Below are 14682 nucleotides of genomic sequence, written 5' to 3' on the forward strand. Positions count from 1 at the left end.
CCTCCTCAGGTGAGGCTCTTCACATTCAGCAGATGGTGCACAAGTTCCAGTTTGCCCAGACTCTCCCAGCGTCTGAGTTGTTGAGACTGCTCGGCCTCATGGCGTCCTGCATTCTTCTGGTGCCAGAGGCTCGTCTGCGGATCTAGTGGTCGTTTCGCCAACACTTGTACAAAACCTTCCCTGGTGGACAAGAGAAAATCTGTCCAAGGGGAAACCCTTTTACGATCCGAGATACAGGCGGTAGTCACAACCAATGCATTCCTGACTGGGTGGGGAGCTCACCACCTCCATCACACAGCTCAGGGGCTCTGTTCTCACTCAGTGGCCAAGAATCACATCAACCTGCTAGAGTTTCTGGCAGTATTCAGAGCGCTTCTAGCGTTCGAGCCCTACCTGCTGAACCCGTCAGTGCAGATTCCGACGGACAGCACTACAGCCATGTTTTACCTGAACAAACAAGGAGGGACTCGTTCGCCAAATCTGTCCAAGCTTGCCCAGAAAATTTGGATATGGGCACTCAGACGGAACATCTTCCTGTCATCTCAACATGTTCCAGGGGATCTCAATTCTCTGGTGGATGCTTTGAGCAGAGATCCCCTCCCAGAGGAACACGAATGGTGTCTACACAGAGTAATCGTAGAAGATATCTTCTCTCAGTGGGGTTTCCCCACTATAGACCTATTCGCCACAAGCGAAAACAGACAGTGCCTAGGATTTGCATCCAGGTTCCCCCAGCCAGACTCCCAGGGGAACGCCCTGTGGATGAACTGGTCAGGTATGTTTGCGTACGCTTTTCCACCAACACCTCATCGGGAAGGTGGTCAACAAGATGAACAGAGAATCAATGATGCTTGTCCTAGTTGGTCCCATGTGGGCGAGACAACCGTGGTTCCCACACTTATGCAGACTAGCGGTGTGCAAACCCATCAAACTCCCGGGCTGGTACAATCTACTGTCCCAGCACCAAGGTCTCAAGGTGCATCCTCAACCCAGCTCATTGAATCTGGCAGCATGGCTCCTGAGGTCATAGTTTGGACATCTCAAATTACCACAGAGATGTATGGACATCCTAAAAGAATCTAGGAAGCCAAACACAAGGCACTGCTACTTTGACAAATGGAAAAGATTTGTTATCTGGTGCCAGAATAAACAAATCAACCCAGTTGATTGCACTCCTTCCACAATTGTCACATACATGCTCCATCTGCAGGACTGGTTTTTAACTCACTGAAGGTACACCTGGCAGCTCTGTCAGCATACACCACATCCCATAACAAGATATCCTGGTGGAAAATACCAGTGGTTAAAGCCTTCATGGAAGGGGTAAAGAGACTTCACCCTCCTATTTCGAACCCACCACCAGGATGGGACCTGAACGTGGTGCTATCTAAACTCATTGGCCCCCCATTCGAGCCCATGCATAAAAGCAGTCTCAAACACCTGACTTACAAGACGGCCTTCTTAGTAGCAATAACATCTATCAGAAGGGTCCGTGAAATTCAGGCTCTGTCAGTGCAGGATCCATTCTTTACAGTTCATAAAGACAAACTGGTTTTACGTACACACCCTAGGTTGTCACCTAAGTTTATTTCTAAATTCCACGTGAACCAGTCCATCGAGCTTCCGGCTTTCTTCCAAGACCCACAAAGCTCGGCTGAGGTGAAACTACACACCCTAGATGTGCATAGGGCGGTCCTCTACTATGTAAAAAAGACCAGACCGCTAAGGAAAACAAATCAGCTCTTTGTCTCCGTAGAGGGAGATCACGTCTCTAAAGGTTCCATCTCTAAGTGGATTGTTTACTGTATCCAGCTGTGTTACTCTTTCTGAACTGGGTGTTAATCTTAGCAGTGCACGGTGGTGGCGCGAGTTATGGTTGCTTAGCTCACCATAACTGGCGAATTTTAGGGATTTTCCGATTTTACTGCGAACCATAACGTCCCATTAACAAAGTTTTTTTTTTTTTTTGTTGGTGAATTTCATAGGCTTTTAGAAGTGCAACTTAACCATACCGTCCCTTTAACAAAGTTTTTTTGCTAAAGGTCATCGTTTTGTAGTAGTGGCATGTAACCATAATGTAAAGTAACTTCTGACTTAATTGCACACCTTGCGGAGAATGCCACATGACCATATGCTGGCGTACAGGACGGTGACGGATCCGAGAATCCGTACACACTTAAGAATAAGATGTATGCCTTGTGGACAGTGTGGAAATACATTTTATATTGATGTAGGAACGTCCACCTTCAACATTTCCCTTGCACAGCTCCAACACTTATTCGTAGTCAGCCATTAGCAATGTAGTACACATTACATACTTTTAGCAAAAGTTCTAGTTATCTGAAAACGACATGAGCTAAGCCCATCCCTCCTCCCCCAAAAAACAGCACAACTGCTGTAATGAAGGAGCATGAGAAACACTGCCCCTACCTTAAAAATAACAAACGCACTACATTTCCCCCCCTCCACCTACCCCCCATATTACTGTTTGGTGCCTCTTTCCTCATTTCCGTTTGCAAATTTCCTTATTAGCTGTTTAAAAAAAATAAAATAAAAAAAACATCCGTAATCAAAGTAAATTTTCCTGTAAGAACCACCTTTCACAGTGTAAACATATTTAAAAACAAAAAGTCCCATACACTCCATCTACTTTATATTTCTCAGTAAAGGACATAGATGCAATAAGATTTGTAATTAACAATCTAGATTTGAAAAGCAGTAACATGTGCTACTACAAAATAGGATTTCGCGTTATAATTCGGGACGCCTGTGGCGCCGGTATTACAAAACAAAATCCTTTTCCAAGATGGCCACCAAAGAAAGGGAAGGCGGTTGTTCCATACATGGCCCCTCTTCGCTTTCCATGGCAGCCTGCAAAAAGCAAAACTACGTGCCGTGACGCACAACATGAAAATGCACACGGCGACGTGCAACGTAGCATGTTACATTTTGAAATAATAAATTGCTTTGTAAAAGAAAACATTAACAATTTAGATTTTATAAAGTACTTTTATTTCACAATAAACTGTTCGACACCATCTGACTATTCCCATTTTCAATCAATTAACTTTGTTTCTTGGGTCGTCTTCGAAAATGTTAATCGTGATGCACAAGTTGTTCTGTTCGCATACGCAACATTTTTGCTTTCGATAAAGCAAACGCTTCGGTCGCACAATGATTTCCAAGACGTGGGCATGCACTTCGGCCTACACCACCATAAAACATGTTATGTTACACTTAATGGCCACTCCAGCATATGGACAAATGGGTCTGGGCCTGTCGTCCCACAAAACCATAACGGTTAGGCAGTCGGTCACGAGTACGTGCATCTGGCGTGGAAAGAAACCATCACTTGACATTTGGAATCCATGGCAATCACAGTACAGCAGAATGCAGCTGGCCTGAAAACGTAACAGAAAATGCGTATCAATACCCAACCTTCATCATACAATTGCAAAAAAGACAAAAATAACGTGGAAACTGCTACACAAATCGATGTGGTCATACATGACATTTTAAAGAAATAGCGGTGAACATGGGTTAACCTAGTGATGGTCTACAAAGGGCAAGAATCTGCACTCTCCATAAGTAACAAAAAAAAAATGCCAACTACACAGAAAGATAGTACCTATGTTACAATACCAAATTATTGTTATGGTAATAAAAAATTAAAACTCGCTCCGGTGTAGTCGTCAAAAATAAACTTGCGCGATAATTACCGTCTCCATTGTCTTGGTTAAACCCAGACAGCAATGTACGTGCACCAAAGAATCGTTTTAGAACTGATATTAAATGAGTCTTACAAACGTTTTCAATAAGTAACCTTATCAAATGGTATTTTTTCCAAACTTTCACTCCCTGCATTCTTACTGAATTTTCCCTCTGGCTCAAGGTCAGAAAACAATTGACCCTTATGAGTTCAGTCGCATGCGTGGGCCTACTGAGCTCACAACCAAAAAAGCAAACCAAGTGACCTTCACTCAGAATGAAAATACATTCTGATTTTGCAACAACATATCTGAATGCATGCATGAGAATTGGTACTCCCATACACTTGCAGACCCGCTGTTTCCATCAAACAGTGCAGGTGGCTGCCTCAGATTTCAAACTCTAGGACGCCAGTCTTTCTGCAATATTACTTTAAATACATTGTAACACAGACGCAGTAATCCTTCGCCTGTACTAGTGGACACTATATGGAGCAGCAACTTCCAATTTACTGTATGACTTTGGTGACAATAAACCCACCTTTTTGACTTCCTGCTGCCACACCCCAGCCTCATTAATCCTCACCTTCTGAAACAGTATTTCCTAAGGTTAACAAGTACAATGGTGTTTTGTTTTATGTGTTAGCGGCAATGTCCGCGTACACCAAGACACGAATAAAAGATGGCGGCCGTAGCGAAAGAATCTGACGCACCCCACGCCGTTCAACATCCAATCAGTGAAGGCGCCACCTGTCCGCGGACATGACGCTACGGATTAGCCAATCGGTATCTTGTCCACGGAGCTAACAGGGAAGTGTGTCCGCAGAGCGGATATAGATATCACTAATTGTTTGAGACGCACTTTCTGGTCATTTTAAAGAAAACTACTGGACTAATTGGCACCATATTTACAAAAGCACGCTTTCGGGACCAAGCCCCTGCTCTTGCCGCAAATGTGGTGAAAATCTGTCCTGCGGTTTGGGCTGTAGGCGTGCGCATAGCTTTTCCCCCATTCAGTCTAGGGGGGAAAAAAGACGTTTTGGGACCCCCTATAACTCCCCCCCCCCCCCCCCCCCCTTCCTTCCTCCCCCCGCCCGGACCAAACGTCACCGAACTTTGCAAAATGCAAAAAAATGCACAGTGGGCAATATACTTTTTTTTGCAAAGTTTGGTGTGGATTCGTCCAGGGGGACTGAAGTTATAAGCTGCCCAAAAAGTGCTCTTCCTATTGAAACAGCAACTTAACCATAACTACACAGCCGCTACTGTGTGTGTGTGTGTGTATATATATATATATTTCTGAGGCTTGTGGAATCTGCTTAGATCACATGCTGTGCATAGGCCGACATCTAGTGGAAGCTGCGGAGTATTACAGTTTGTTTTTCGAAACTCGAAAATGGGCGTCGACACAGGCGTGCCAGTAATACTATCCCTAGTGTGACGTCCACTGTACCCAAGATCCCTCGCGCGTCTGGGATCCTCAGATTGTTTTTTTCCGCCATACTGGTCGGAAGCATCTTGCGGAGTCCCCTGGCCTTAGCCATACTTTTGCTATTATTGCAATTTAAAATTATTTATTGACATCCTTCCCCACCCCAACGTCGACCATCGACTCGACGACGGCTGGAGAAGACATCGACCGTCGGCTGCTGCACGACGGATCTGGGCCTCGGAAGGCCGCTGGCCTCGGCCCGGGCCTAGTAGGCCGCTGGCCTCGGCCCTGCAAGTAGGGAGAGTGGGGGGTGGTACATACTCTTCACTCTTGGTATATAGGTACACCTTATATATTTCCTACACTTAGCCCGCTGCCTCAAGGTGCGTATGGAGGGTACCCCTTTCCAATTCTGCCCCAAGTGCAACCGCAAATACCCTTGGGTCGACAGGCACGCCACGTGCAATCTCTGCTTGCCGAGGGACCACCCCGAAGCGAACTGCAGAGCGTGTAGTAGGTTTAAACCTAAAACACTTAAGGACCGTTCGACAAAGCGTTGGGCCCACCACGCCAGGCAGGCAGCCATGGCAGCGGAGGGCGCCTTCAGCGATGGCAGCGACGCCGTACTTTCGGACGGCGAGGGCATTACAGCGTCGAAAGACTGCCGAGCGCAGGTCCCCGACCTCGGAAGTTTGTCCGGCAGGGCGGCTATGGGGAAGACCCCCGGGGACGCAAGCGCTACACCTACACACACTAAGCACACTAAGTCCAACCGAACCTCGACGACGTCGACTTCTCGGAAAGAGGCACGGATAGAACGGTCCGACTCGGTGTCCTCTGGGCGCTCTCGATCGAGATCGCCTCATGACGCAAGGCAATCATCCACTCTTGCCAAGAGTGCCTCGCTCCCTAGATTAACGGAAGTTCGATCGTCGGAAGACGAAGACGACTTCCACCCCCAGGCCGCGCTCCAAGACGAGAGCGCAGTTAACACCAGCGAGGCCCCACGCTCAAAACAAGATACCTCTCCCGACCCTCGGCGCCAGGCGTCGAAAGTCTCTGGGGCCTCCAAGGGGCAGGGAAAACATTTTTCCACGCACGGGGAGGGAGGGAAACAGCAGAAAGCTCAGCCTTCCACTCCTGTAAGACCATCCTTCCACCCCAAGCAGACAGATAAACATAAATCTACTGGGACATCAACATCCAGCAAGGGTACCCTTGATAAGTCCTCTAAGTTGCCTACTAAAGTCATACCCTGTTCCAAAGAATGGTCCAGTGAGGACATAGACAGGGTCATGTCAAGGATGTCTTCCTTAGCGGATTTTTATGACAAAAACCCAGAACATTTCCTTTCGTATGACCCTCAAGGGGCCACACCCTCAGGCTCCTCTGATCCTATCCCCCTAAGTAAAAAGGCCCGGGTCGAAAGACCTGACCCCTTCGAGGTGCAGCCTTACTCTACTCCATACTCTACTCCACACCCCAGATACCAAGGACAACCTTTCCCTGAAGGGGACCAGTAGTTTTCAATTATGGAGGAACGAACCGGGTCTGAATACTATGCGGAGGATGAGGACCTGGAGGAGGTAGAAGATGAGCAGGAAATTTACAGAGTAGATTCCCCGGTAGAGAGCGAAGCCCCAGTTACCGACTCGCCAGTTGATAACCAACCCCTCCTTAATGAAGTTCTTGCTCGCGCAGCAGAACATTTTCACATCGACACCCACGGTGTACAGGAGGAAAGGGACTTCGCAGAAGAGTTGGTGGGAGAGAGGAGGCCGGTCGCTCAGACCATCCCTATCCTTAAATCCATCCAACGTAGAATAGATCCATCCCTGGTGAATCCTAACCTCACCAGAGCCGTCAACCCCAGAGTCGAAAAACTTTTTCAGGCAGCCCAGTCTGACCCTCTTTATATAAGAGGTCATCTGAAACCAGACTCCCTAGTGGTTACCAACACTCGGAAGAGGGCTGGGACACCCTTATCGTCGTCAGAAGCTCCTCCCGACAAGGAGAGCAAAAGACTGTACGGGTTTGGCAGGAAGGTAGCCTCAACGTCCGCCTACCAAGCAAGGATTGCAAACTCCACCACCCTGTTGGCAAGTTACAACTGCCATCAATGGGAAGAGGTCGCGGCGCTCATAGCCTCTGCTCCTGAACCGTTAAAGGGCCAGTTGGCTCGGATCTCGGCAGAAGGGAGAGCCGTGTCTGGTTGCATATTAAAAGCAACTTTCGACGCTGCAGACAACGCAGGAAGATTGATAGCAGAAGCAACTGTTATCAAGAGACATGCGTGGTTACGGCAGTCGGGGTTCAAAACAGAAACACAGGCTTCATTAATAGACAAGCCGGTGGAACCAGATCTATTGTTTGGGAAAGCGGTCGAAGACGCACTTAAAAATGCCAAGGACGAGTACGAGACTCTCAAATCCCTTGGCCAGCTTACCAACAAACCCCCGAACCAGAGGGGGAACAGTAATTTTCGTCGCCCACGCGGCCAAAATTCACAAAGAGGCAACTATGCCCAAGGACAGGGTACACAATGGAACAACAACCAGCAGTCTACCCAAAGTTACAGCAAAGGTAACAAGAGAGGTCATGGAAGAGGCAGAGGCAGCCCCCAACAAGGGAGGTGGCACGCCTCCGCCAAAGCAGTGACGCTCAGTTCAGGGTCCCTTCTCACGCAACCCCAGTAGGGGGACGCATTTCCAACTTCACCCAGGCTTGGGAAGGGATCACCTCAGACAGATGGGTGCTGTCAACAGTGTCCACAGGATATTGTATAGAATTACTGCAGCGTCCCCGGAACCACCCTCCACGACAAAGAATACACTCCTTAGAACATCAGAAGATCCTTCTCGAGGAGATCGCCATTCTGCTAGAAAAGGACGCGATAGAACTCGTCCCAGGACACCAGGTAAACAAGGGTATCTATTCAACTTACTTCCTTGTGCCAAAGAAAGATTTGACAATGCGCCCAGTATTGGACCTACGGCCTGCCAACAAGTATGTCAAGCCCCAAAAATTCCGTATGACCACGCTACAAGAGGTAATCCCCCTCCTAAAAAGAGGGGACTACATGGCAACCTTGGATATGAAAGATGCTTATTTTCATATTTCCATGCTCCCGGCGCACAAAAAATACTTGCGCTTCAAAGTGGACAGTCGCCACTACCAATTCAAGGTACTGCCCTTCGGGATAGCTTCAGCACCAAGGGTATTCACCAAGGTACTGGCGGTGGCAGCTGCACACCTACGCAGGGAGGCAATCCCAGTGTACCCTTATCTGGACGACTGGCTCATAACGGGGGAAACCCCAAGAATTTGCATGTCAAACATTCAGAGGACTATCGACCTCCTCCACGAGTTAGGCTTCTCTATCAACGAGAAGAAGTCAAGTCTGGTGCCAAGCACCTCAAAACAGTTCCTAGGAGCAATCCTAGATACTCAGAAAGGGTTGACCTTCCCCTCGGAAGAGAGAATTCGGAATATACTACTGCAAATTCCACATTATCAGTCAGGTCAACAAATAACGGTACGCAAAGCAATGCGGTTACTGGGCATGATGGCGTCATGCATTTACCTGGTCCCCCACGCGCGTCTGCGCATGCGTCCCATGCAGGAATGGTTGGCGAAACAGTGGTCTCAGGCAAGTGGTCAGTGGGACGATCTAGTGGTCGTTTCGCCAACACTCGTACAGAGCTTACACTGGTGGACAAAAGAGAATCTCGCAAGGGGAAAACCCTTTTACGATCCCGAGGTACAAGCAGTGGTAACTACAGATGCTTGCCTGACGGGGTGGGGAGCTCACCATCTCCACCACACAGCTCAGGGTCTCTGGTCTCACTCAGTAGCCAAGAACCACATCAACCTGCTAGAGCTTCTGGCAGTATTCCGAGTGCTTCGGGCGTTCGAGCCCCATCTACTAAACTTGTCGGTGCAGATCCGGACGGACAGCACGACAGCCATGTTCTATCTGAACAAACAAGGAGGGACTCGTTCGCCAAATCTGTCCAAGCTTGCCCAGAAAATCTGGATATGGGCACTCAGACGGAACATCTTCCTATCAGCACAACATGTTCCAGGGGAGCTCAATTCCCTAGCGGATGCCCTAAGCAGAGACTCCCTTCCAGAAGAACACGAATGGGTCCTTCACAGAGAGATCGTAGAAGATCTCTTCTCTCAGTGGGGTTTCCCCACTATAGATCTATTCGCCACAAGCGAAAACAAACAATGCCCAGGATTTGCATCCAGGTTCCCCCAGCCAGACTCCCAAGGGAACGCCCTGTGGATGAACTGGTCAGGGATGTTTGCGTACGCTTTTCCACCAACTCCTCTCATCAGAAAGGTGGTGTACAAGATGAACAAGGAATCGATGACGCTCATCCTAGTTGCTCCCATGTGGGCGAGACAACCATGGTTTCCACACCTACGCAGGATGGCGCTGTGCGAGCCCATCAAACTCCCAGCCTGGTACAACCTACTGTCCCAGCAACAAGGTCTAACAGTGCACCAGTAACCCAACTCAATGAACCTGGCAGCATGGCTCCTGAGGTCATAGAGTTTGGCCATCTCAATTTACCACAGAGGTGTATGGACATCCTAAAAGAATCCAGGAAACCAAACACAAGGCACTGTTACTTTGACAAGTGGAAAAGATTCGTTATTTGGTGCCAGAATAAACAGATCAACCCAGTTGATTGCACTCCTTCCAACGTGGTAACATACATGCTCCACCTGCTGGACGCAGGGTTGGTTTTTAACTCTCTGAAAGTACACCTGGCAGCCCTCTCGGCTTACACCACATCCCATAACAAAGTATCGTGGTGGAAAGTACCAGTAGTTAAAGCCTTCATGGAAGGAGTAAAGAGACTTCACCCTCCTATTTCGAACCCACCGCCAGGATGGGACCTCAATGTGGTGCTAGCTAAGCTCATGGGCCCCCCTTTCGAACCCATGCATAAAAGTAGTCTCAAACACCTGACTTATAAAACGGCCTTCTTAGTAGCCATTACCTCCATAAGAAGGGTCAGTGAAATTCAGGCTCTGTCAGTGCAGGATCCTTTCTTTATTATCCACAAAGACAAACTGGTTTTACGCACACACCCTAGGTTTTCACCTAAATTCATATCTAAATTCCATGTAAACCAGTCCATCGAGCTTCCGGCTTTCTTCCAGAACCCGCAAAGCTCGGCTGAGGTGAAACTACACACCCTTGATGTGCGTAGGGCGGACCTCTACTGTGTAAATAAGACCAGACCGCTAAGAAAAACAGATCAACTGTTTGTCTCCGTAGCTACAGGCAGAGAGGGGGATCGCGTCTCTAAAGGCGCGATCTCGAAGTGGATTATCAACTGTATACAGCTGTGTTACTCTCTTTCTGGAAAAACTCTGCCTTTTACGCCAAGGGCCCATTCTACTAGAGGCATTGGTGCCACTCTGGCTTTCATTGCAAATGTTCCCCTCGACACCATTTGCAAAGCAGCTACTTGGAGCTCTATTCACACTTTTACTCAGCATTACTGCATTGACACTCATTCCAAGACAGATACACAAGTGGGACAAGCGGTTCTAAGACACCTGTTTGCTCATGACCCTTCTCACATCCCACCTCCTTCTTCGGGTACTGCTCGCTAATCTATGCACAGCATGTGATCTAAGCAGATTCCACAAGCCTCAGAAGGGATACATTACTCACCGTAATCGTATTTCTGATGCTTGTATCTGCTTAGATTCACATGCGACCCACCCTTCCTCCCCTCCGAGAGAAGGCGCATGATTGCTTGTAGTCTTACCTTTCTGTCTATCTGCTTGGATTATCTGTACTCGCGCTACTCCTCATGCTTCCTCATGTCAGGGAAAAAAAATACAATCTGAGGATCCCAGACGCGTGAGGGATCTTGGGTACAGTGGACGTCACACTAGGGATAGTATTACTGGCACGCCTGTGTCGACGCCCATTTTCGAGTTTCGAAAAACAAACTGTAATACTCCGCAGCTTCCACTAGATGTCGGCCTATGCACAGCATGTGAATCTAAGCAGATACAAGCATCAGAAATACGATTACGGTGAGTAATGTATCCCATATATATATATGTGTGTATATACATATATATATATTCATTCAGTAATGTTTACATTATTTAATTGTCCCGTACCTTTGTCCCCATTTCATATCAATTTATGTCTCTTGTTACTGTCTGGCTCTCCTTCCTTCATATTATATTCCCCCATTTTAAAGCAGTAAGCTGCAGGATTACACTGATCTCTGGTCAGTGTTGTTGTATGCATTTGTTTGCAACGCTGACCTGCTTTAAATAAACTAAAAAAATGCAGATATTGTAACGTGGCCTTATGCCAATGAATGTTAATTTGGAAATATTCATGGTTTATTTTGATGCTTAACCTCTATTTTAATTTCTAGTCTAACTGGATTTTCGTTGTGTGCACATTTCTAATCCTGCTTATTTGTCCTCCTCCAGAATCGGATGTGGAAACAGACGTTTGGAGAGTGTGTGTGGCCGAAGAGTGGAGCCTTTGGGGAAGAAGCTAGCTGATTCAATTTTTTTCTTTGTTCTACTTTCACTCTGAAAGTTTTTAAAAACTCCTCATCGGATGCATCTATATATAATCCATATGGTGCAGCGTGTCCCAGTCTCCATTGAATCTTTCATGGCCCAATTTGATATTGGTGGGTGGGTGGGGAGGATGGGGGGAGTTCAGTATATTTAAAAAAAAATGAAGGTTGTTCTTAATAAAGAAAAGGCTTACACTACCTAAACCAAAGTTCTTTTCTGAAGAATGACCAAGAATATATTCTGGCTAAGCTTCCTCATGTCCGAAAAAAACCTGGAGTATTTTCTTTTTGTACGGCGCCAAATGAAGGCGTTAGAGAATATTCCTCTGCGGGACAGCTGATTATAAATTTTCCTTTTGCACCAGTACTTGGTCATATGAGGATAATAGTGGCAGATGTGCACCTGATGGTCTGGTAATAGCTGCCATCTTGTTGTTCTTGAACTCTAAACAGAAAGTTATACCTGAAGTACTGACTTTGGAAATAACATTGGACAAAATGGGAGATTTTCCCCTTGGGATTAGTTCTGGTCTATGTCTCGCAAAAGGAAATCAAGTAACTTAGCCCTTTATCCCCGCCTCGTCCCAAACACACACACAGGAGCATACAGGTTTGAATTGTGTTTGTACTGGTCATAAAACTGTATATTGACTGCCATTAAAACATGAAACACTGGTCCTGTACTGTGCTGGTCCCCAAAGGGAATGCAGCTGTTCCCACTGACTCTGGTGATCGGCGCTGTAGTATGAGGCCGATATAGACATGCCACAGCATTGTGGGGTCTGGAACTTAGTCCCATCCATCCCTGGATTGTGAGACCAGTTACCTATAGCAGAGATATGAAATTGAACAAGGCGGGTGTGTGAAGGAGGTCTGCACTGCATGTAATTTTTTTCTTCTTTCCTCCTCAATCTGCCATCCGAAAAAATAAACATGATGTGCTCAAACTTGTCAAAAGAAACAACCAAAGCCCTGCTGGTTCTGAACATCCCAAAACAGATTCCTAACACAACAGGATGTCTGCTCGGAATTGATTGCTAAATATCCTTAAATGTCAAATTAATTCTTCAAAATCAGTGCGAGGATTTCTCAGATGTTTGTCCCTGTAAAAAAAAACAGACCATGTTGGGAGTATTGACAATGGCATGTTTAATTTTTTGCTGAGATTCTCAGCTGTTTTATTCCCCTTTTGGGCAGTGTAAGCTTCTGCGTCCGCCTATTTGACATCATTTCCACCTTGCTCTTTCTTATCTTTGCCTTCCACTGTTTTCTTAATAAATTTATATTTTGTAAAACAGTTTCTGTTGTACCAAAAGATGTTTTGCAGTCTCTCTTGGAATTTCTTAGACATGCCTCCTTTTCACTTTTTTTTTTATTTAATTTATCTGGTATTTTTTTTTTTTTTTACGATTCCAGTCGCGTCCAGTCCTGTTCGGGTTTTTGGCACCATCAGTATCAAATGTACAAACGGTTCTTGCTAACCAACACCAGGTATATCTGATGTTCAGATGAGTTCCAATAAAATATTTTTTTTTCAGTTTTGTGTCTTTCTTTTGCCATGGTGTGTTAGACCTAGCATGTTCGATCTGTTACTCGATTTTGGATGGTAAGAACTGAGAATGGTTTTAATTTCGATCCGTAGGGGTTTTACTTAATCGCTGGATTAAAATTAAAAAATCCTACTAAACATAACTCTGGCTCACTAAAGTCCAAAGTTGCTAGAACTCCCACCCTCCTCTGCCACATCGCGACTACAATACCACCTTGTGTCAGACTGAAAACTATAGCTTCTCCATCATGTGGTCTTTACTTGTGTTCAGACACATTGAATGACTCCACCTATTAGTAGGACCTCTGAACACTTCATTTAAATATCTATTTTTTCAAACCAAGTAACAAATAAATAATGCCTAAATGGCTGTTTTTTTTTTTGTAAAATCTTTTAATTGGCATTTGAGACAGGTTACAAACATTTTGATTCAATATGCTGAAGCGGTGGGATACATAATAAGGCATTAAATCTGAGTGAAATAGCTTTTGTGCGATTTTGGAAGAAGCCTGATATCGTTTTGCACAATGCATAATGTGCAGCGTCCAAGGCCTCCCCACCCGGATTGTCCTCTTTCCGATCATCGCCCAACAACAAACATCAAAGTAACCCGCCCCCTTAACTGTGAGTTGCTCCCTAGATATTCTGCCAGTTCCGCCCCCGTATGGCTATATGACTTATTTGCCTGCCTTCTGTCCGGTTTGTCATGGTTAAATGCAGATCCAGCATCTCTAGATTATGAGTGATAGGTTCTCCTACCTACCCTTTGCCTATGTGTAAGGGTCTATTAGTTCTCTGAATTTTGATGCTCTTAAGGGAGATTGGGGCTGCTGTCACTCTGGAGCCGTGCATTCCATCTTGCAGGTTTTCACAAGGGGTGTGGTTCGCTCTGCGGAAGTAGGGGGATTTTTGGCTTTCCAGTGTGTAATGAGGAGTTTCCTTGCCGAGAGCAGTAGTAGGCCTATGAGTTTACATGTGAGCCCATCCTCATGCCAAAAGTGAGGTGTGAATGTGACAGTGGTCCCTCCGATATCACCTATCTGCTGTTGCATGTCCTTCCAGTATTGGGAGATCCTTGGACTGTGCCAGAGCATATGTCCCATCGTGGCTAATGCGCAGTATTCTTTTGAGCGATTGTCTTTTTGGGAGATCCCAATCCTATGCAAAGTGGAGGGGGGTGAAGTATAACTGCTGCACTATTTTAAATTGGATCGCTCTATTCTTGGGGTTGGTGGAAGCTAGTGGTATAGCAGTGAAGTAATCTAGAATGTTAGATGCCTCTATTTGGACCTCCAGGTCGTCAGACCAGTTGCGTGCTAATGTATAATTCCGACCTTGGTTGTTAGGAATTGCCATTTGGTAGAATGTACGGAGGTGCGGGAAGGAATCCAGATGTCGCTCCGTCTCACAGGGAGC

At 46.3% G+C, this 14682-nt stretch overlaps 1 protein-coding gene across 1 annotated transcript in view; it reads left to right on the forward strand.

The window, feature by feature from the left end:
- PSMD11 (proteasome 26S subunit, non-ATPase 11) overlaps nucleotides 1–13254 on the forward strand; it is a 996429-nt gene extending 983175 nt beyond the window's left edge. Inside the window, exon 14 of the mRNA XM_069634167.1 lies at nucleotides 11623–13254. The gene's annotated coding sequence lies outside the window, so the exon portion shown is untranslated. The remainder of the gene's footprint in view (nucleotides 1–11622) is intronic.
- Nucleotides 13255–14682: the final 1428 nt, after the last annotated feature.

The sequence above is a fragment of the Ambystoma mexicanum genome, chromosome 13 (genome assembly GCF_040938575.1).
Source record: "Ambystoma mexicanum isolate Mex_15411 chromosome 13, UKY_AmexF1_1, whole genome shotgun sequence".
In the NCBI taxonomy this organism is placed as follows: Eukaryota; Metazoa; Chordata; class Amphibia; order Caudata; family Ambystomatidae; genus Ambystoma; species Ambystoma mexicanum.